Source organism: Lotus japonicus, chromosome 6 (genome assembly GCF_012489685.1).
Source record: "Lotus japonicus ecotype B-129 chromosome 6, LjGifu_v1.2".
Taxonomy (NCBI): domain Eukaryota; kingdom Viridiplantae; phylum Streptophyta; class Magnoliopsida; order Fabales; family Fabaceae; genus Lotus; species Lotus japonicus.
This window is the reverse complement of record NC_080046.1, coordinates 4962419-4984219: the sequence shown is the minus strand read 5'-3', so window position 1 is coordinate 4984219 and position 21801 is coordinate 4962419. Positions and strand designations below refer to the sequence as shown.

Below are 21801 nucleotides of genomic sequence, written 5' to 3'. Positions count from 1 at the left end.
ATAAATGTTGTTAGAACCCTTATCAAGCATATTTGGAGGACGAAATGATACTCCTAAATTGTTTGTGACAGATTCGCTAATTCTTTTTTTTTAACAATCTGCTTGCCTGCTGTCAGTGGTTCTCTGGAATAATAAAATCTCACAAAGTCATGATCTAAGGTTTTTTGTTGAAAGCTGTTTAAGAAATAAATGGTAATTGTTGTAATATAAGGTTACATTAGTGTTGTCTTCTCCCTTCTCTGACTTTCAATAGGGGACACATCTTCACTGAATGATGATCTCGCATTGTCATTGTTTACTTTTCCTGCTGGAATTTGTTGGCTAAAGTTAGTAATTGTTATTTTGAGTGACATTATATTCATGTAGTAATTTTGTGAATGAAGTTTGAATGCAAGTAATTACCATTGGTCACTGTAGTTTTGCTATGACTGCAGCTTTCGTGTGGAACATTAGGCTTTTCAGAAACAGTTGTTTGATAACCTGCATCTTAATTTTGCATGGCATAAGGGTGAATGAGTGAGAATTTCATGAGGTAGTTGACGGTTTTTCTATAAGAAAAAGTAAAGTAGATTATATAGTATTGTTTTCATGTTTGACTATTTTTCTTTATATTTCCTTTTGGACTTCAATATAGTATTATCACATACTAATAGTTAGGTTATAATGGTTCTCTATATAGGATTTGTTGGTGTTGGTGTCATAGTTCTTTAGATTAAAAGTAAAGATTATAAAATTTATACTTACAAACAATGATAAAAATTCATACCTTGAACAATTATGTTTGGATGGTTGATGGGATGCTGTCTTTTTCTTTTATTTCTCAATATTAATTGTCTGTTCCATCTAACTTGTCTGGCGTCCATGTTTGAGTAATTGGTGTTCAAGTTGGAGAAATTATCAAGTAGGTAAGAAGGTACTTAAATTAATTTTTTTAAAAAAACCACAATCAAATTGTTAGTTCAAAACAAAATAGATTGATATATGTTAGATTTATTGGAAATATGAACAAAAATAGACTGATATATGTTAGTTTCGTTGGGACTTGGAGTGATATATGTTAGAAATAGATTGATATATATATTAGAGTGTTATTACTTGGGACTCTACGAAATATATTATTCATCAATATAATTTTGTTATTTTATATTTTAAATTTGATTGTCTTATAATTACTAACTCAACATTTTAACATAGCCCAGCTATTGTTGGATACCGTAAAAGATTTTATCTTAAATTACTATAATTAAAGAGATGAGAAGTTTATTTTAATACAAAATCATGTTCATCTATTATTTATATCTAAAAAAAAATTTTTAGATAAAATATTCACAAATATTGCACTTTTTTATTTATGATGGATTTTTATGTATCCAAAGTTAATTACAGACTCAAAAGAGAAATTATAAGACAAAATCTTTCAAATAACTGTGCATATATATTTTTTTTCATATTTAGGAAGTCAATTATGTAATGTTACCGTACTTTGTTGTATAAATCTCAACTGAATCTATTTAATTATGTTATTTTAAATTACAATTTGTTCAGTTTTTTTTAATATAAAATTAGATTTGCTTTTGCTTTAAAAAATTTGAACGTAATGCAAAACATATAAACCATATGTGATCAGACTTCCTTTTAAAATTTCAACGTGGTTGTCTTTTTTTTTAAAACAATCAAATTTCAACGTGACTGTCTTTTTTTTTAAAACAATCTTTATTTATTTGTTTAGTTAAATATTTACAAATTATTTGTTATTATGTATTATAAGTAAAAATATTTGTTTACTTAATGCAGATTTAATATTGAAAAACATGCAGATTTAATATAAGTAAAAATATTTGTTTTCTTAATGCAGATTTAATATTGAAAAACATGTAGACTTAATATTGAAAAACAAAATTTGTATATTTTTTATTGGGATGATGTAGGGGCGACACGTGGCAAAACCTTCTAGAAAAAAACCTTCCTTTAGTATATTATATATAGATAGATTAGCATCACGGCTTCCATCCCCATCTGATCTAGTGCCATAGTGTTTTGAGACCCAAAAAGAATCACTGAGTCACTTCTATAACTAGTAGCACTAGATTAAGATCTGTAATACATCTCAGGACATAAAAAATAAATTTTAACAAAAAAATACAAGTATTAATTAAATAAATAGATATCAAGGTATTGCAAAAGACCTTGACTTTTCATGGTCATCGTGGAACACCATATTTGCGAATCATTTCAAAGTTAACGAATTGTCAAATATAATAAATTAATAATTGAGAGAAAAATCACTTGTCGATCGAGTTTGATTCCATACATTCGGGCACAATTGCTCATAGGATAAATACAAAGATACAAGACTGCAAAAGACCTTGACTTTCATGATCATCGTGGAAAATTGAACTACCAACTACCAAGACATCACTGTCTAGGATTTTCTATTAAATAATAATTCATCTAGAGATAGAAAAAAGAGAAATGAAAGATATGGTAAATGACCTGATAGAAAATAAAGAGAGAAATATAAAGAGAAAGTATGTGGAAATGAGATGAAATAGGAAACTTCCAATAAACTACATTACCAATTTAACTAAGGATGTAAACTAATAAATGGTACAAATATTGTTTTAATTTGGACTAATAAATCGAGTTTGATTTCATACATGCGGGCACAATTGCTCATAGGATAAATACAAAGATACACGACTGCAAAAGACCTTGACTTTCATGATCATCGTGGAAAATTGAATTCAAACAATATTTTTAGTACTGTTCGTGTTGATTGGGTGATGCCATTTATATGGTTTCAGCATGAAAATTGCTTTGGATGGAAGCTGCATTGGGTGCATCCTATTCTTACCTGTTCCAATATCTAGAAGGCTTGGTTTTGCATTGATTTTGAAGGCATGAGGCGTGTAAGGGATCACAGAGTCTGCATTCTGGGTCGGTTTTTTGGAGAAGCTATTTGTTTGATTGACAATTTTGATCTAATATTTTTATGGACTTATTCGTTAATTGGTGATTTAAATTGTGCATGGTTTGGCAACAGGGTGTGGGGTGGGTTATTAGATTTTTTTGTAAACCTCCTTGAAAATTTACTCTTGACTCTTCAAAATTGGTACTCTTTTTCCTTGATAGGTTTTCCCAAGGGGGTTTTACCCTATTAAGGTTTTAACGAGGCTCGTTTTGTTTAGTCTATTTTCATTGAGGTATTAGGAGGGGTAGTTTCGTTTTCCTTAGGATCCTTGCTCTTGTTCAAGTTAGCTTGTAGCTTGTCTCTTTCTTTCTACTTCTTTCTCTTTGTATTGGGTTGAAGTACCCCTTGTACTTCTATTCAATATATTTCTTATCGCTTATAAAAAAGAAACCAAGTCATCACTGCCTAGGATTTTCTATTAAATAATAATTCATCTAGAGATAGAAAAGAGAGAAATGAAAGATATGGTAAATGACCTGATAGAAAATAAAGAGAGAAATATAAAGAGAAAGTAGGTGGAAATGAGATGAAATAGGAAGCTTCCAATAAACTACATTACCAATTTAACTAAGGATGTAAACTAATAAATGGTACAAATAATGTTTTAATTTGGAACCACGGGCACCGGTAGAAAAGATTTTCACTATGTGGAAGAAATTACAACAGCTCTAGAACAAGAAAACACTCACTAGGAGAACCTTACCAAAGAAAATACTAATTTTTCCTCTCTGGACTTTTTCTCTCAAACAGCAATTCACGTTGAATTGCTTTGTTGGTGGTGTATATTGTCTCTAACAATTCAGCTATGTGAGATTGAGATACTATGAAACAAATGAATACATTCTCTATTTATAGCACACAATCCACCGCCTCTGTACTGTCTTTGCTTCTTATCATCACTGCCAGCTTTGTTTCTTCATTCTTAAGCAAGCCAAAACGGTGCCATTAATTCCACCGCTTTGCCTCTTCATTGCCAATCAATTACTTGTTCTAATTTACCAAGTAATTGGCCACTAGTATGCTGGCTTTTAACAGCCGTAATACTTGACTAAATTTTGGCCACAAATTTGTGACTTTAATTTAGTTATATTGCTGACAATCTCCCACTTAAAGTCACATTTGTGAGGCTGCAAAATTTTCTCTACCTTGCCAGTTCCATGCTGCTTACGTTTTTAACAGGTCATAGGAGGACCTACACCATGCAAACTTATCAGAGTTGATCGGCTTCATCATTACATCTGCTAGGTTGTCTTTGGTGTGAATTTTCTGCATATCCACGCTTCCTTCTTCTACTACCTCTCTAACAAAATGGTATTGAACTCCTATGTGCTTTGTCCTGGAATGAAAGGCTGGATTCCTTGCAATATGCAAGGCGCTCTGACTATCACAATACACAATAATCTTCTGTTGCTTGTGCCCGAGCTCTTCCAACAACCTTTGAATCCAAATAGCTTCCTTGCATGCTTGAGTAGCTGCCATGTATTCTGCTTCTGTAGTAGACAAAGCTACAACAGTCTGCAATTTGGATAACCAGCTTACTGCTCCTCCTGCAAGTGTGAACACATAGCCTGTAGTAGATTTTCTTTTATCAAGATCACCTGCAAAGTCTGAATCAACATAGCCTCTAATAGTGAATTCTGATCCCCCAAAACATAACGCAGCACCTGAGGTTCCTCTGATGTATCTCAGGATCCTCTTCACAGCATTCCAGTGCTCTTTGCCGGGACCTGCCATAAACCGACTGACCGTCCCAATTGCCTGAGCAATATCTGGTCTAGTACATATCATAGCGTACATAAGGCTTCCCACCGCTGATGCATACGGTACTCGAGACATCTCCATCCTCTCTGCTTCACTGCTAGGAATCATACTTGAGGATAATTTGTAATTAATAGGAAGTGGGGTTGAGATTGGGTTACAGTCTTGCATATTGAAGCGCCGCAAGACTTTCTGAAGATAATTCTTCTGAGAAAGCCAAATCCTCCTGTCTTTTCTGTCTCGGTGAATTTGCATCCCTAAAATCTTGTTTGCGGGTCCCAAGTCTTTCATATCAAATTCCCTAGCCAACTGTGCCTTCAATTCTTGGACTTGATCTTTGTTGGGGCCTACCACCAACATGTCATCCACATACAACAGCAAAATGATGAAATCATTATCATCAAACCTTTTGTAGTACGTACAATGGTCTGAACTCAGCCTGTTGTATCCAAGGCTCATGATGAAAGAATCAAATCTCTTGTACCAACACCTCGGCGCCTGCTTTAGACCGTACAGAGATTTGGTCAACCTGCAAACCAAGTTTTCTTTTTCATGATCTTCAAAGCCTTCTGGTTGGAGCATATAGATTTCTTCTTCAAGTTCTCCATGAAGAAACGCAGTCTTTACATCAAGTTGCTCAAGATGTAGATCAAATGCGGCACACATTGCCAAGACTGCTCTGATAGTTGTAAGTCTCACTACTGGAGAGAATATTTCATTGAAATCAATACCTTCTTTCTGAGCATATCCTTTGACCACCAGTCTTGCACGATAGCGTTCCACCTGATCGTTGCCATCTCGTTTAATTTTGAACACCCATTTGTTGCCAATGGCTTTCCGACCTTTAGGAAGTTCAACAAGTTCCCAAGTATTATTTCTATGTAAGGCTTCAATCTCCTCCTGCATTGCTGCCATCCATAGAGAAGCATCTGAACCATTTAACGCCTCCTGAAAGGTTGATGGTTCTCCATCTTCTGATAGAAGACAATATGCATCATGACTTTCCATCACATATTCTGATTGCCATGATGGTTTTCTTATTTGACGTGTTGTTCGCCTGGGTTCTTCATCATTGACCTCATTTGGTTCTTGTTCTTCGTGCTCTGGCTCTGCTTCAGAAGAATCATCTCCACCTGACTTTTTCTCTATCTCCACTATAGCAGTCTCCTTTGTAGTGCCGTCAATTTTCTGCTCCTTTTGTAATTCATTTTCTACAAAGATTACATCTCTGCTGATAATAATCTTGCGGGCAGCGGGATCCCACAGACGATACCCCTTTACATTGTCAGCATAACCCACGAATATACATCTCCTGGATTTTGGATCCAGCTTTGTTCTTTCTTGGGAGTTGAACATTACATACACAGGACATCCAAACACATGTAGAGAAGAATAATTACCTGGTTTTCCCTTCCACATCTCCATTGGTGTCTTTAAATCAATCGCAGTTGATGGCGATCGATTTATCACATAACAGGCAGTTTTGACAGCTTCTGCCCAGAAAGACTTGGCTAATTCCGCTGTTTTCAGCATAGCTCTTGTCCTTTCCAGAAGAGTTCTATTCATTCGCTCTGCTACTCCATTCTGCTGAGGTGTATGAGCAACTGTAAATTGCCTCGTAATACCTTCTTGCTTGTAGAATGCAAGGAAATCACCATCTGTATATTCTCCTCCATTATCTGTCCTCAAGCACTTAATTCTTTTCCCAGTTTCAAGTTCCACTTGTGCTTTGAACTCCTTGAATACTGAATACACACCTGACTTCTTCTTGATCGGGTACACCCACAATCTCCTGGAGTAATCATCAATGAAGGATACAAAATACTTTGCTCCTCCTATGGATACTTCCGGTGACTCCCACACATCAGAATGAATCAAGTCCAGTATGTGTTTGCTTCTAGCAGTTGACTTAGCAAACTTTAGTCTATGCTGCTTACTTATCACACAATGCTCACAGAAAGGTAAACTTACTGACTTGAGCCCAGGTATGAGATTACGTTCTACAAGAACTTTCAAGCCTCGTTCCGACATATGGCCTAATCTGCGGTGCCACATCATCGTTGTTTCTTCTTGGCTTCCAACTGCAACTGATGCATCTGCCATTTGCCACGTATCTCCCAAAAGCATGTATAGATTTGCAGCGACCTTCTTTGCTTTCATTACTACTAGCGAACCTTTCACCACTTTCAAGATCCCACCTTGAATATCGTACTTGTATCCGAGGTCATCTAGTTGCCCAACAGACAACAAATTCTTTGCTAACCCTTTCACATGTCGTACCTCTTGAAGTGTGCGAATGGTACCATCATACATTTTTATTTTGGCAGTACCAATTCCAACAATTTCCAAAGCATGATCGTTTCCCATGAACACGTTTCCTTCTGAGACAGGCTCATAAGTGCAAAACCAATCTCGTCGTGGGGTCATGTGCCATGTTGCTCCTGAATCTACTATCCAAACATCAATGAGACGATTTTTGCCTTTGGTACTAACTGCTGCTTCGCTGTATAGGACTTCTCCATCATCAGAGGTACTAGCAACACATCCTTGAGATGTACTTGCTTCAGAAGATTTTTCACCACTCTTCTTGTTGGCCCAACAATCTTTCTTCAAGTGCCCTCTCTTGCCACAATTGTATCATTTGAGATTTGTCTTTCTTCGAGATTTTGATCTACCATGGTTCTGACTCCCACTGGGGCCACGCTCTGTTGATCTGCCTCTCGTCACCGTCAAAGCTTCCATTTGTTTTGAGCTCTCCTGACGATCTTCCTTATTTTTTCGCCTGGACTCTTCTTCAAGAATAGCTCCGGCAACATCATTAAAGGATAGACAGTCAACAATATTATTGTTTGTAATATTGATGACAAGTTGATCATATGAATCTGGTAAACTCTGAAGAAGAACCTCTGCACGTTCATTTTCCCCAATTATGAAATCTGATGCAGATAGTTGAGCAAACATTGTGTTCAGATTGTTGATGTGATCCGGCATCGAAGTGGATTCACTCATTCGAAGAGTGTAGAGTCTCCTCTTTAAGAAAATTCTGTTGTGAAGTGACTTGACCTCGTACAGTTGGATAAGAGTATCCCAGATCTCCTTTGCTGTTTTCTTTTCAGCAATACTAGACAAAACTGAATCTGCCACTGCTAGGTGCAAATTGGCTACAACATTGTCGTCCATCTCTTTCCACTTTTCATCAGTTATATCAGCAGGTCTACCATCAATTGCTGGTAAACAATTATCCTTCCTCAGGATCGCCTTTATCTTCAATTTCCACAGGGAGAAGTTACTCCCACTGAATTTCGGGATCTCAAATTTTGCTGCCATTTTTTTTTCTTTCACGGAACCGGTTTACACAATTTCACCGTGAATAGCACAGTATACGTAAGCAGTATTGTATATTTTTACCGCACACTAGAATAGATCTAGTATACGTTAACAATCACTACAAAAGTATACCACCACACGTGTGAATAGTAACCGTACACCGCAGCGGAATAAGGACCGACACCAACAGCTCTGATACCACTGTTGGGTACCAGAGTAGCAGGATAATATCACGCAACTAAAATAAGAGATGAGAGAATAGGAAATTGACACACAATATTTACGTGGAAAACCCTCAACAGATAAGGGAAAAACCACGGGCACCGATAGAAAAGATTTTCACTATGTGGAAGAAATTATAACAGCTCTAGAACAAGAAAACACTCACTAGGAGAACCTTACCAAAGGAAATACTAATTTTTCCTCTCTGGACTTTTTCTCTCAAACAGCAATTCACGTTGAATTGCTTTGTTGGTGGTGTATATTGTCTCTAACAATTCAGCTATGTGAGATTGAGATACTATGAAACAAATGAATACATTCTCTATTTATAGCACACAATCCACCGCCTCTGTACTGTCTTTGCTTCTTATCATCACTGCCAGCTTTGTTTCTTCATTCTTAAGCAAGCCAAAACGGTGCCATTAATTCCACCGCTTTGCCTCTTCATTGCCAATCAATTACTTGTTCTAATTTACCAAGTAATTGGCCACTAGTATGCTGGTTTTTAACAGCCGTAATACTTGACTAAATTTTGGCCACAAATTTGTGACTTTAATTTAGTTATATTGCTGACATGTAAAACAAACCAGTGACTCAAGAATTCACCCTATAACATGAACCTGCTGGTACCCTTTTGGGTGCTACTTCTAATGTGCTTTTGTACATTCATAATTGCATCTTCATCTTCACATGTTGCTAGTTCCTCCTTAACTGCATCATCATCATCTGTTTTAGCCAGATTACAAAAAAGAGAAGCATGTGCTTTGCTGAAGTGGAAAGCCAGCCTTGAGAACCAAAGCCAAGCTTTGCTATCTTCATGGTCTGGCAATGGCAACAGCTCATGCACTTGGCTCGGAATTACATGTGATAAGTACTCCAAATCAGTCTCCAACATAAATCTCACGAACATGGGACTAAGAGGTACGCTTGAAAGCCTAAACTTGACATCATTTCCAAACATTCTCACTCTGAATGTAAGAAACAACTCTTTTAGTGGGTCTTGCCTAAGCTCTCCCATCTTGATCTTAGTCACAATCATCTCTCTGGAACAATCCCATCTGAAATAACAGAATTGGCTAGTCTTCATACTTTAGATTTGTCTAATAATGTTTTCAGTGGTTCTATTCCTCGAGAAATAGGTAAATTGAGGAACTTGAGAGAGCTTACATTCGAATTTACCAATCTCACAGGGTCTATCCCAATATCTTTAGGGAAGCTAGTCTCCTTGTCCCATCTTGCTCTTTGGAACAATAATCTCACAGGATCTATCCCAATTTCTATAGGAAACTTGGCCAACTTGTCATATCTAGATTTAACCGGGAACAAACTTTCTGGTTACCTTCCTAAGGAAATTGGAAAACTGTCAAACCTCGAGTATTTATGGCTTGGGCATAATAACTTTTATGGTACAATTCCTCAAGAAATTGTCAAGTTGAGGAACCTAACTGTTCTACATCTTCAGGAAAACAAATTATCTGGCCACATACCAGAGGGAATTGGGGAGTTGGTCAATCTTAGCGATTTGTTCTTAGCAGACAATCGTCTTTCTGGTTCAATTCCTCAAGAAATTGTCAAGTTAAGGAACCTAACGGTTTTACAACTTCAGGGCAACAAATTATCTGGCCACATTCCAGAGGGAATTGGGGAGTTGGTCAATCTGAGAGAACTCTGGTTACTAGACAATAATCTTTCTGGTTCCATTCCTCAAGGAATTGGAATGATGAAAAATATTTTTCTACTGGACATATCCAATAACTTTCTCTCTGGTACAATCCCTTCTACAATTGGAAACTTGAGCAATTTGCAATACCTTTACCTTTATAGCAACATTCTCACCGGTTCCATTCCCCATGAAGTTGGCAAGCTCTTTTCTCTTGTGTCAATCCAACTGTCAGATAACAAGCTTTCTGGGCTAATCCCACCTTCCATAGGTAACTTGGTCAATTTGGAATCCGTTATCATAGAACAAAATGAAATCTCTGGACCAATTCCTTCCACAATCGGAAATTTGACAAAGGTCAGTGTTCTATCTTTATTGTCAAATCAACTCAGTGGCAACATTCCGATCGAAATGAACAGGCTTACCAATTTGGTAAATTTGCAGTTAGCTTATAATGATTTCATTGGTCAGTTGCCCCAGAACATTTGCACTGGTGGAAAGTTGGAAAAAATCAGTGCTACGGGTAACCACTTCACAGGTCCAGTTCCAAAGAGCTTGAAGAATTGCTCCAGCCTTAGAAGAGTTAGACTTGAACAAAATCATCTAACTGGAAATATAACAGAGGATTTTGGAGTATACCCATATTTGGACTACATGGGATTGAGTGGAAATAATATTTCTGGCCACCTTTCAATCAACTGGGGAAAGTGCATTAACTTGACAAGCCTCCAGATCTCCAACAATAATTTGTCAGGTGGTATACCGCCGGAATTAAGCAAGGCGGCCAACTTGCGTGTACTCGACTTGTCTTCAAACCATCTCACAGGAAATATTCCAAAGGACCTAGGCAACTTATCGTTGCTGATCAAGTTTTTGGTAAGCCACAATCATCTTTCAGGAAACGTTCCTGTAGAAGTCACATCATTACAAGGACTTGATTCCTTTGATGTAGCATCAAATAATTTAAGTGGCTTCATCCCAGAACAACTTGAAAGGTTGCCAAGGTTATTGCACTTGAATTTGAGCCAAAACAAATTCAAAGGAAATATTCCTATTGAGTATGGCCAGTTCCAAGTTCTTCAAGATCTTGATCTTAGTGGAAACCTTTTGGGTGGAGAAATACCATCAACGCTTGGGCAACTAAGATACTTAATAACTTTGAACATCTCACATAATAATCTTTCTGGTGTCATTCCCTCGAGCTTTGATCAGATGTTAAGCTTGTCATATGTTGATATATCATATAACCAGTTAGAGGGTCCACTTCCAAATACTCCAGCCTTCCATAACGCTTCAATTGAAGTGTTAAGAAACAATAAAGGCTTGTGTGGAAATCTCTCTAGCTTGAAGCATTGCCCAGCATCAAGTGGAAGATCTCATGCTCATAAGAAGAGTAACAAAGTCTTATTGATAATTGTACCTATCATTGTGGGTACCCTAGTACTAGCATTAATTTATTTCGGGGTCTCATATCATCTTTACTGGAGATCAAAAACAAACGAAGTGCCCCAAAATGCAGAATCACAAGCACAAGATCTATTTTCAATATGGAGTTTTGATGGAAAAATGGTGTACGAGAACATTATTGAAGCCACAGAGGAGTTTGACAACAAACATCTAATTGGTACTGGAGGGCAGGGATGTGTTTACAAAGCAGAGTTGCACACGGGTCAAGTTGTTGCTGTCAAGAAACTCCATTCAATACCAAATGGAGAAATGTCCAATCTAAAAGCTTTCACAAGTGAGATCATAGCTTTGACGGAAATTCGACATCGCAACATTGTGAAGCTATATGGATTTTGCTCACATTCACGGTTCTCATTTTTGGTTTACGAGTTCTTGCAGAAAGGTAGTGTGGATATGGTTTTGAAAGATGGTGAACAAGCAGGTGCATTTGAGTGGAATAAGAGGGTGAATGTCATCAAAGATGTAGCCAGTGCTTTATGCTACATGCACCATGATTGCTCACCACCTATCGTTCATCGAGATATATCAAGCAAGAATGTTCTATTGGATTCAGAATATGTGGCTCATATCTCAGACTTCGGAACAGCTAAGCTTCTGAATCCTAATTCAACTAATTGGACCACATTTGCAGGCACCTTTGGATACGCTGCTCCAGGTTAATTCCATTTCTTTAATCTGTGCAAATATATAATTGTTTCGTAATTATCTACATCTATTCTCATGTTTGTTTTCCTAATCTTTTTTGTACATTTTATTTGTCTCAGAACTTGCCTACACAATGGAAGTAAATGAGAAATGTGATGTCTATAGTTTTGGAGTATTAGCATTGGAAGTGATTTTTGGAAAGCACCCTGGAGAAGAGTTATCTTCATCCTTGCTATCATCAACACTTGATACCACTCCATTGATGGATAAGTTAGACCCACGTCTCTCTGGTCCCAGAAGAGCTTTTGCTAACGAATTGGAATCAATTTCAAGGACAGCAATTTCCTGCTTGACTGAGAGCCCATATTCTCGCCCTACCATGAAGCAAGTTGTCAAGGAGCTTGAGATGTCAAAGTCATCTTCAATGGATTAGTTCTTCATGCCAAAAGCACACAAATATTATGACACATGCTTCTGTTGTTCCTCCCTGTTTTTTGTAAATGTTATTAAATTGTTTGGTATTTGTAAGTCTTTTTTTTTTTTTTTTTCATTTTGTTGTTAGTTGTTACTGAAGTGTAGTATTAAGCCAAATTATGTGTTGGTTACAAGTAATTGTCATTTCTAATAGACTTTTACTCTCAACGTGATTTGAAATTTATTTTATGGTTAAATATTGGTGAGTCTGGTTTTGATTCCTCTACGGAATTCTTTAGTTTCTTTTATCCATACATACGTTTTTTAAAGGCTTAAATAAGTTTTTGGTCCCTAACCTTTACTAAATGCTTGGTTTTAGTCCCTCGTCGGAGCAAAGGTGGGTTTTAGTCCCTAACTTTTGCCAAAAAATTTGGTTTTCGTCCCTCCGGAGCTCTTGGTCAACGCCGGAGCTCCGGTGGTCCATGTGACATGTCTATGTCATTTAATGAACTGAGGTGGATTTTTTTTTTCTTTATTTTTTAATTATTAGTTAGATTATTAATTAATAAAATGAAAAAAAATTAAAAGAATGGATTAAGGAGTGAAAAACACTTCATCCCTTTCCTTTGCTAGGGTTCCTCGCGTCCCTTTCCTCCCACGCCGTCATCGAAGAAGCACAACGTTGTGAGGGGCGGTGGTGACTCAACACATGGAGACGACAGTGATGGTGTTTTCTTAGTTGCTTTCCCAAACCCTGATTGAGCAACCTCACTCTTCAGCGCTTGGATTTCACCATCTGTAACATCCAGCACCATGTCTCAATCTCCGTCAGAAGCAAACAAAGAAGCATACAAGATCCTCATCTACAGAAAGTTCTGCGGCTTGATCTAGATGTGGTTGGGTTTGGGGGTCTCGATCTGGGTATGCGCCTGGTTTGGAGTGGCTGGGTTGGGGTGTGGGGTTGTTGTTTTCTGGGTTTATGGTGAATAAGGGAAAATAGGTAATTTTTGGAATTTTTGTTATCTTAACTGTTATCACTGTCATGTTAATTTCCGGTCTATTCTCAATGTGACAGAGAACATTTTATGGGTAATTTTTTTCTGCTTGAGTTCGCTTCTGGGTAAGGAATGGATGAGAACTGCTGATGAAGATGAGTATGAAGAGCAAGAAGGAGAGTACGAGCAACATGATATGTGATTTTGATGAAGATGGATAACATGCTGCAACTTCCTGTTGCCAGTTCTTACTCTTGTTCCTGTAACCCGTTTTACACTTTTGTTCTTGCTACCATTCTATCAAACTATTTCTGATTTCTATTTTTGTTTCTAGTATGACAATATTGCTCAAACAATTTGTACTATTTTAATCTGCTTGAACATTTTCTGGGTTTATGCCACTGTGATTTGCAAGCTAAATGTGTTTCTTGGGTTGGGAATTTTTCTGGGTTTGGGATTTTGTTTTATGGGTTTGATTGATGATTGGGGGGTGGGGAACTAATTAAATGAGTGTTTTAATTAATTAGGTGAGGAATTAGTTTAGGTAATTGAGTTAATTTAAAAAAAAAAAATTAATTAACACCTGGCCTCATTAATCCCACATGGCAAGGCCACATGGGTCACCGGAGCTCCGGAGGGATGAAAAACCAAATTTTGTGGCAAAGGTTAGGGATTAAAACCCACTTTTATTCCGGCGAGGGACTAAAACCAAGCATTTGGTAAAGGTTAGGGACCAAAAACTTATTTAAGCCTTTTTTAAATCACACAATTTTCGTCCTCAGTGCAATCCATGCTCCCTCATTCAAATCGGCCAAATCTTCTGAAACATCCCGTTTAAAATAAAAAAAAAATATATATAAAAGGAACCGGTTAATAAAAAAATAAATAAATAGATATATGTATATATAACAAACCAAACAAAAAACAAACCGTAACCCCACTCCCAATACCATTCTTAATTCCTAATTATATATTAAAACCCTATGTTTTTCTCTCCCTCTCTCATCTTTTTCCTTTTCCTCTGGTTCAACTTCTTTTCTCGGCACCAGCGATTCTTCTCTTCTCCTCTACATCCTTTTCTTCTTTAGTTAAGAACCACACAATACCACCATAAAGTTACATGCTAGTGAAGATAAAATCTATCATTCAAGTGAGAGTCTCTTGCGTTCTCTTTTGGGAGCCACGGTTGGTGCTTTGATGAAGGAGAATGGTACCAAGCCCTTTATGATTCCTCTTTTAAATTAATTGAGGTATTTCCACAACCCTTAAATTTAGAGAATGATATTGTACTGTATGTCAGACTTAGGTAGAATTAATTTAGGGGTTTGGGTACATAATTGGGGATTTCATAGTTGCTCACGGGTACGACATAAGATAATTGTTATTGAAGGTTTGAAGTTGATTTTTGGTGTTCAGATCTGTCGGTTAGTGGTTTGTTTGGTTGTCGCGCAGTTGTGGAGAGCAATCATGTTGGTTCTTCGTAACAGTGAGTGGTTTTCAACTGCTTTGACATATTTTTAACAGTCTTATAACTGATTTAATTACTTTATCATATAGCCTATTTATCTAAATTGGGGAAACATGTTTTTTATATGTTTGACTATCATTCTTGAACTCTGAAAGATGATTTTATGAAGCTGATTTTGAGTATGTTTTATGAGTTGATATGAGAAGAGAATGACATTGGTTTAATTCTGAAATTGTGTGAAATTGAGATTGTGAACTCGAAAAGCTTTTATGAGCATTGAAAAGTTGATGTTGAGAATGTTATTTTGAAAACCTTGATGAGTATTGGAAAGCTGATTTTGAGACTGTTGATGAGACTTGATATGATTTGGGAAAATGGTTTTGGGGATCCTTGATAGAACCTCGTAGCCGTTAGCGGAGGTAACGGCCTAGGTGCACCTAGCTAGTTTGATTCCGGGAGGAGAGGGCTATCCGTTAGATGGAGCCGCCAGTGCACGGAAAGGGCTATCAACGAGATGTAGCTTCCCCCGATGATATGATACGATGTGACATGTGATACGAGAGAGGAAAGGGCTATCCGTTAGATGGAGCCGCCCCTATCGGATAGGCCATCCCTTAGGAGGAGAGGGCTATCAACGAGATGGAGCCGCCTCACGGTTCTACATGTGTGACCCTATTAAATTATATTTCTAATTTTTAAATGCTTTCATATGACTGACATGATTTTTATTCAGTTTCATTGAAACAGTTATTTATAAACTTGGCAGTTTGATCATCTCTTATTGGAAATGATGCGTATTAATTTTATTAATATTATATATTTTATCCACTCTGAACTGATAGTGAAAAACTCGTGCTTCATATGTTTCCCTTTTCCTGTTCATGGTGGTTGTTAAATCCTCACTAAGTCTTTGTGACTTACCCCATTCCTTATTTCCATCCACAGGAAACTGAGTACCAGTATGTTATCAGATTCAGATCGTTCTGCTTATATTGTTTATAGGCCTCATTTGAAAGGTTGTCATATTTGTGTCTGTTGTTGATCTGTCATTCTGCAGCTATAGGGGAGTCTTTGGGGGAATTCAGTTTGAATTGTTATTTATTGTTCTAATTTAAGGATTTGCAATTTAGTGCTGGATTTGAAATTTATGTATTCTTGAAATTCTAGTTACGAATGGAGATGGTGATATTACATAAAAGATTCTTATGGATTTATTTTTTATAAATTATACTAAACATGTACAATTTTGGAAAATTATTTTGGGAAGTGAGTTTTGTTAAATAGGCTTGCCAGGCTAAGGTGGTAGTCTGTGCGCCGGTCACGGCTTGGGATTTTGGGTCTTGACATCTTCCCTACCTAACTATGTCCACAGAAACAGCACCACTCCACCACTGAAACCTACCTCAGCACCTCCATGTTGTCACCCATTTTCTCATACCCACAATCTCTATTCCCACAATATCCTATCACTTTATATGGTTCATGCTTGTATAGGGGTGTGTTCATGGTTTGGTTATTTTAAACAGAAGAGACCAAAGAACAAGAAAAAAACTAAGGAATTCAACAGAAGGATAGAAAACTAGATTTACTATCAGAGAAGATTTGGTTAATAACTCTAGTACTCTACCACCTGGTAGTTATTTTATGGACTATATAAGAAATAATCTTAAAGAGCTAATCTTAGTAATCCAGTAAAAAAACAGAGTTGATAGCAATTTTAGCAGGACATATTGGTAATATTAAGCACTAAATTGACAGATGAAGGTGTTACTTACCCTGATGCTTTCATGAAAATGCAGTGGAAGTTACTTGGAGTAACTTACATGTAACCATAACATATTTGGGTAAATAGCCAAGTTCGTCCCTAAATGTGTCCACCGACTTCAACTTCGTCCCTAAACTTTAAAAATGTCGCTCGTGGTCCCTGAAAGTGGCAAATCTCCCTCATCAGTAGTCCCTGAGTTAAAAAAAGTGACGGATGTTAACGGAAGTAGTGATGTGAAATTTTTTTTTCCATCCGGGAGTGCTGACGTGGAAATTACTTGTTTTCTATCCAAAAATGAAATTCACAGGACACATGTCAGACGCTGATAGGCTCAAATGGTGGTCAAATTGGTCCCTACCCAACCTTCATCTTCTTCCTCCTAACCCAACCTTCAAAATAAGAAACCCAATACCATTGAAGCAACACCAAGCACGACCACCACCAAATCCCCCCTCTCACCCAACACCACCACCACCACCGAAACCCACTTCCACCAACACCTCAAAAAATTGGGGAAAAACCCTCCCAAACACCCCCCTCCAAATTTCCATAAAATTTTCAACGAAATCAGAACAAAATCAATCGAACCAACACCAAATAAATTAAGAAGAGAGTGTATGTAGAAAAGGGAATACAAATCAATGGCCACGGTTTTATCTTCTCCTATAACCAAAGAAAAAAAAACACGATCTGGAAACCAGTGTGTGACTTGTGTGAATCAAACATCACAAGAAAGAAACCCAGAATTTTATAGGTTAAACAAAATGCAAAAATTGAAAATTCAATGATTTTTTTTAATGAAATGGGTTTCTCGATAAAAACAGAGAAGATTGAAAGATGACAAACACAAAGAAATTTTACCTTCACTGAGCTGGAGGAGATCAACTCCCACAATCTCAAGACAACAAGGAATCCGACGAAGAACGAGAAAGAAGGTTTCACTTTTCCCTTTCATTTGAACCAAAAAAAAATTAAAAATCGATTTTTTTTCATTCTGATTTGGGAACTTTATGTTAGGGTTTCATTTTTCTTATCCAATTACACTGATGTCAATTGGCGTTACAGGATGTCATTGGAAGAAATCAAGCTCCTCCAGAAGCAGATGGAAAGAAAATTGGCCAAGACAAGCGCAGATGGAGAAGATGGAATCAGAAGAGCAGAGATGTCGGTGGAGAACCAAACCGCGTCTTCTTTCTTCTTCTCCTTCTTGGTTTTGTGATTTTGGGTTGAAGATTTTGATTTTTGGAAGGGAAAAAGGGTCGGGGTGAAGGACAGCGTGAGATGGAGGAGATGAGGGTGGGTAGAAGAAGAAGGATGAAGAAGATGGAGATGGGGAGAGGGTGATGGTGGTGGGGAGAGGTAGAGGAAGATGGGGAGAAAAAGAATTTTTTTCAACTACAAGGACTAAATTGAAGTTTTTAAAACATTCCCAACACTCAAATGCCACATAAGCTTCAACCTTTAACAAAAAAAAATTACAACTCAGCCTTCCGTTAACGTCCGTGACTTTTTTTTAACCAGGGACTGCTGATGAGGGAGATTTGCCACTTCCAAGGACCACGGGCGACATTTTTAAAGTTTAGGGACGAAATTGAAGGCGGTGGACACATTCAGGGACGAACTTGGCTGTTTACCCTAACATATTTTCATTAACGATCAACTTCCCTAAAATAACATCATCATAAGGAAAAATCAGTAAATATAAAAGGTGTGGCTGAAAGGATTCTAAAATCTTACTTACTTTTGACACTCAAATCCATACTTACAGCTCTCAAAAATCTTCAGTGACTAGTAAAAGAAGCATCCTCGTTGGCAAAATATGCAAACAAATTAAGTACAAGTTCTTAAAAACATGGAGGTGATATGCACACACTGACACAGAACTCGTAATAACTTAGTGGAGCCGTCTTTGATGACATGCCAGTACTCTATTAAAAACCTTAAACTTAAGTTTGAAGTGCTAGGTGTAGGCCATTTATGTTTTTAACTCTAACCACTAGACTACACTATACTCTATTTGTGGCAATATGACTCTACCTTCCATACTCTTCCGGCCCTTTTGTTATTTTTTAATCTATTTCTCAAGTTAGAATTATATATCAAATTGTTTCTCAAGTAGATATATGACAATATAACTACCTTCCAGCTATTCTTGCACAGTCATAGAAATTCATGTTCGCACTTCCCAATGTAGCATCAATATGTTTTTCCAGTTTACCACCCTGCATTTCCAAAACAAAATGCTCAGGCTCAACTTATCTACTACTTCTTAATCTTCCACTAGTGTAGCTAAATAACCGCCAATTACACATCAACACGTGTCCTGCTTTTACTTACTTTTGTTTTTTATTTTTTTTTTCAACTCGAAAAAGCAAAAACGACGTTGTTTTCCTTCCACACTGTTCATCACCGTCTCTGATCAACTCGCGTGTGTTCTCTCCCTCTCTACCTACTCCGCCGTACCGGTCATCTCCTGCTGATTTCGAGTTTTCTTCCTCACAGCCTTCCCTTCATTCACATCAATCTCAAACCCTAGGTGTGCTTCTGTGTTAGCCTTCCTCTCTCAACCTACTTCTCACCAATTGATCTGATGAGGAATTGCTTTCGGTCGCCGCTTGATGTGTGTTTGAAGCCAACGTTGCCACCGATTATGGTAGAACCAATCCTGGATCGACACCTTAAATGGTCCACTGTTCATTCGTCATCGTCCCTCACGAGAACCCCAACTACTATGGCTGAATGCATCAGCAGAGGTTGAATACTCTATCAAATGGTCAGTTTCAATCTCAATTCTCATTCATTTTATTCATTTTTTTTGATATATTTCGTACAAATCCAATGTGTTAAAAGAGATTTCTCTGTCAGTATAGTGAAGTCTGATGTTGTCAGCTCACTTTCAAATTTTGGCTATAAGTACCCCATGTTGTGAACTCTCATTCTCACCATTTCCATATCCCAATCTTTCTCCTTGAAACCCCCTCTTAAAAAGGCATAAATTTTTAGACTTCTTTCTTCTTTGGTTGGAACCTCCTGACACCGTTGTTTTTAATTTCATCTGGCTTGCATAAGCAAGGTAATCCTGAATCTTAAATATTTCCATGAATATCCCCCAGGTAAGGTCTCAATCTTAACTCCATGTTTTTATTTCATTGATTCATTGTTCTGGCGCATGTCAAAGTGTTCTTCTTTCATTTCAGTGAAGGTTAAGGAAGATGCTGATGCTGTTGTTGATAGTAAAATCCTACCCTAAAAAAGAGAACAAATTAATTTGTGCACTTGAGCAAGAACTTCTTTAAGAACTGCAAGTATTGTCACTATTATGTTCATAATTCTGTTAATTTAATTTGGTTATTTCTCATGTCAGCCATTATTTAACTAATAGCTTCACAGTAGATAAATTTGAAATTGGTTGTTCAACAGGCATTCTACTATGACGGAAAGGCTATCATGTTAGTTGAGGAATTTGTTAATATCATGGAAAAACTAATGTGGGAAGGGAGCATAGTTGCAATGCTAAGTATGGACCTGAAACTGTAATGATACATACATAATTTCTTGGTAACCTGAAATGGCTATGGGCTATGTGCTTGGAAAACCAATCATGAGACATGAAGGTCATGCTGATTTGAAACAGAGCATAAAGGACTTAATTTTCCTATTAGCATGAGGGGGGATTTGAATAAAGGGTCCCATTTGTGTGTTTTGTAATGTGTTGATAAATCTTTCTCTATTGATTACATTCCCTTTCAGCTATATTTAAAAGACTTGGTAGTATCATTTTCATTTTTATCTTATTTCAGGAAGAAGTGACTTTGAATTTGCTAGAGACAAGCAGCAGTGGGCAGTGGCTATTGTCATCAAGGAAAAGCAAAGGGATGCTTCTAAGGTAACGTGAACTTGCCACTGCTTTCAAGTGTAGTTGGTTGTTGTATATCATATTGGCTTGGGATGTGCTGATTTTGCTGTCCATTTAAATAGACTAGAACTTTCAATCAATTTGCATGGTTTATACTTTGTTGTAGTGTACAAAACCTTACTAACAGGCCATGCTATTTATCTTCTTCCTGTAGATTTTATTTGAGAATACTGCACCAGTATGTATTTGATAACAATTTTTAGCGACAGATTCTTAAGAAAGAGATAAGCAAAGCACACATAAAATTAGTGGAGCCTTTGATTAAGGGACCTACTAGATGTCTTCAATATACACAATAAGAGACAGAGAGTTCTCTGGTGTGGATGTCAAAGAGGATCTGGCTTCTCTCCTTTCTCCCCTCTCACCTGGTTTCACACAGCATCCCATCACAACTCGGTAAGTTTCTAATAATTAGTGTGATCCAAACAAATATTTTATTCCTCTTTTCATACCCTTTTCTTTCATTGGCAGATTTTACGAAAAGACTGAGGCGCAAGCAGTGGTGCTTACATTGACTTGACTTATGGTCTTCAAATAGGTGCAAGATCTTATGGATTTTAATGTGAGACTTTCAAACTCTGAAATAATGGATTTTATTACCTATTTGAACCCGTCGTTACTCTTATACTATGCCTTTGATTATCCATGTATGGACCTGCCATTACTCCCTTATTCAAATTAGGACACTTTGAAAGAGTGATATAATGTCTTTCGTTAGCCATGGTTGCACCTAATGTGACTATTCAAATTAGGACAGTTTGGAACAGTAACCCACTATCAGCTGAGCAGGATAATCTCCCTTTCAAATGCAATAATTAAAGATTTTAAATTAGTACACTTTAGTGGTGAGTTATTATGAATTCAAATCAGTTACAGAATTAAAGAACACATGAGTTACATAGAATTTAAGCCAATAAACAAGTAAAGTGGGCACTTAAATACAAACCAATATAATTAAATACGATAAAACTGGACAATTAAAGTGATTTAAGCCAATATATGTAAGATTGATATTGATAAGATGGATTAGATAACCCATATTAAAACCAGGTGTGACTGTTTGAAAACTTTGCCTGCCATTATTCCCTTATTTAAATAAGGAGAATTTGAAAGAGTCATTTTAAGAATTTGATTAGCCATTTTTGCTCCTTACGTGACTGTTGCATTACGCCTTTTATTATGCATGTATGATC

The 21801-nt window shown here is 37.0% G+C and overlaps 1 long non-coding RNA gene and 1 pseudogene across 1 annotated transcript; both read left to right on the top strand.

Moving 5' to 3' along the window:
- The first annotated feature begins 8839 nt into the window (after positions 1 to 8839).
- Positions 8840 to 12692, top strand: LOC130724291 (probable leucine-rich repeat receptor-like protein kinase At1g35710; annotated as a pseudogene).
- Positions 12693 to 13250: 558 nt separating this feature from the next.
- On the top strand, positions 13251 to 20486 carry LOC130722829 (uncharacterized). Its single transcript, XR_009014105.1, has 5 exons — positions 13251 to 13464; positions 13540 to 14709; positions 14876 to 14945; positions 15873 to 17627; positions 17758 to 20486. It is a non-coding gene; the product is annotated as an uncharacterized LOC130722829 (long non-coding RNA).
- The last annotated feature ends 1315 nt before the right edge of the window (positions 20487 to 21801 follow it).